The sequence below is a fragment of the Giraffa tippelskirchi genome, chromosome 13, assembly GCF_054371585.1.
Source record: "Giraffa tippelskirchi isolate mGirTip1 chromosome 13, T2T-mGirTip1v1.2.pri, whole genome shotgun sequence".
NCBI classification, from domain to species: Eukaryota; Metazoa; Chordata; class Mammalia; order Artiodactyla; family Giraffidae; genus Giraffa; species Giraffa tippelskirchi.
This window is the reverse complement of record NC_137287.1, coordinates 48,545,829-48,548,271: the sequence shown is the minus strand read 5'-3', so window position 1 is coordinate 48,548,271 and position 2,443 is coordinate 48,545,829. Positions and strand designations below refer to the sequence as shown.

The following is a 2,443-nucleotide window of genomic DNA, read 5'->3' as shown; positions in this document are numbered from 1 at the left end:
TCAGGTCTAGTCCCTTAAATCTATTTGTCACTTCCACTGTATACTCATAAGGGATTTGATCTAGGTCATACCTGAATGGTCTAGTGGTTTTCCCTACTTGCTTCAATTTAAGTCTGAATTTGGCAATAAGCAGTTCATGATCTGAGCCACAGTCTGCTCCTGGTCTTGTTTTTGCTGACTGTATAGAGCTTCTCCATCTTTGGCTGCAAAGAATATAATCAATCTGATTTCGGTGTTGACCATCTGGTGATGTCCACGTGTAGAGTCTTCTCTTGTGTTGTTGAAATAGGTTGTTTGCTATTACCAGTGCATTCTCGTAGCAAAACTCTATTAGCCTTTGTCCTGCTTCATTCTGTACTCTAAGGCCAAACTTGCCTGTTACGCCAGGTGTTTCTTGACTTCCTACTTTTGCATTCCAGTCCCCTATCATGAAAAGGACATCTTTTTAGGGTGGTAGTTCTAGAAGGTTGTGTAGGTCTTCATAGAACCGTTCAACTTCAGCTTTTTCGGCGTTACTGGTTAGGGCATAGACTTGGATTACCGTGATATTGAATGGTTTGCCTTGGAAACGAACAGAGATCATTCTGTCGTTTTTGAGATTGCATCCAAGTACTGTATTTTGGACTCTTTTGTTGACCATGATGGCTACTCCATTTCTTCTAAGGGATTCTTGCCCACAGTAATAGATATAATGGTCATCTGAGTTAAATTCACCCATTCTAGTCCATCTCCTGTTTGACCACTTCCAGTTTGCCTTGATTCATGCACCTAACATTCCAGGTTCCTATGCAATATTGCTCTTACAGCATCGGACTTTGCGTCTATCACCTGTCACATCCACAGTTGGGTATCGTTTTTGCTTTGGCTCCATCCCATCATTCTTTCTGGAGTTATTTCTCCACTGATCTCCATTAGCATATTGGGCACCTACTGACCTGGGGAGTTCATCTTTCAATGTCCTATCCTTTTGTCTTTTCATACTGTTCATGGAGTTCTCAAGGCAAGAATACTGAAGTGGTTTGCCATGCCCTTCTCCAGTGGACCACAATCTGTCAGATCCCGTTTTTCAGCATTAGATGCATTTATCAGTTGCATGGTTAATTATCTAAGACTCCATTTCAGCACGTATATTATCTTATCCATTTGGAAATGACTCTGAGTGCAGCTTACTCGGACTCAGTGCCCTATTATCCAGTGTACACATGCTGTCCTCGTCTACAGTAGATGGTCCAACCAATACACTCACATTTGGGCAGCAAAGGATGGAGCTTTTCACAACTTCTGAAAGATCTGTGAAATTTTTCAGGAACAGGCAAGCGGATAACAAGTATGGATGCATGAGCCCTTTAAGTCCACATGTCTAGGACTCCCAACAGCTGGTACACAGATAGCCAACACTGCCATCCCAGTGGGATGTCTAATATCCAAAGGTGAACGTCTGATTTCTCCCCCAGAAACGTACTTCTCTCAGTTTTCCCTTGCTTAGCTGAAGACAATCCATTGTTGGAATTGTTCAGACTAAAAAACCTTAGCATCATTCCCAACTCCTCTCTGTCTCCTAACTCAAACCAAATTCTGAGGAAATACCACCTTCAAGATATATGCAAAATCAACATGGATACATTGAGAACACAGGTTTTGCTTCCATCACTGTAATTTTATTGCAGTGGTGACAATGAGACCTGCAAAAATTTTTTTTTCAAGGCAGGAGACCTCGGTTTGATTCCTGGGTCAGGAAGATCCCTTGGAGAAGGGAATGGCTACCCAGTCCTGTATGCTTGTCTGGGAAATCCATGGACAGAGGAGCCTGGAAGATTACAGTCCATGGGGTCAGAGTCAGACAGAACTGAGCAACTAACACTTTCTTTTCACTTTCATGAGTGAAAGTTGGATATAACAAGGCTTTTCAATATTAGAAAAGATGAAGGAATGAACAGCAATGTTCTTCCTATATTTAACTTCTAGCATCCTAAAGTAAATTGCTTGAGGAAATTGGATCCCAAAGATTATGGGTAAGGAATTTTGAAGTGTGTCTGTATCCCACCAAAGAAGCCCAGCTAAAAGAATTATGGACTGACAGCTGTGGACTGAGCAAAACTTATTTTTGAAAGGGCTACTGGAAGCTTGGAGTGCTGGGGTTGCACGGGGTTGCAGAGTTGGAAATAATTTGGCAGCTGAACAACAATAATCTTATCTTGAAGATCATGATTTTGGAGGAACTAAGGTGATTGGCAGTGGACAGAATCAGAATATATGAAATTCCTTAAAAACTTATTGACTTAAACAGTTTTTCCTAGCTTTTAGTTTTGTTGATTTTTGCTATAATCTCCTTTGTTTCTCTTGCATTTTTTTCTGCCCTAAACCCACACCAAACATTACCCTCAATGGTGAAAAATTGAAAGAATTTCCCCTAAAGTCAGGAACAAGACAAGGGTGCCCACTC

At 41.2% G+C, this 2,443-nt stretch overlaps 1 non-coding gene across 1 annotated transcript; it reads left to right on the top strand.

Moving 5' to 3' along the window:
• Window positions 1-1,584: 1,584 nt before the first annotated feature.
• On the top strand, window positions 1,585-1,693 carry LOC145533607 (small nucleolar RNA SNORA1). Its single transcript, XR_014074194.1, has one exon. It is a non-coding gene; the product is annotated as a small nucleolar RNA SNORA1 (small nucleolar RNA).
• Window positions 1,694-2,443: the final 750 nt, after the last annotated feature.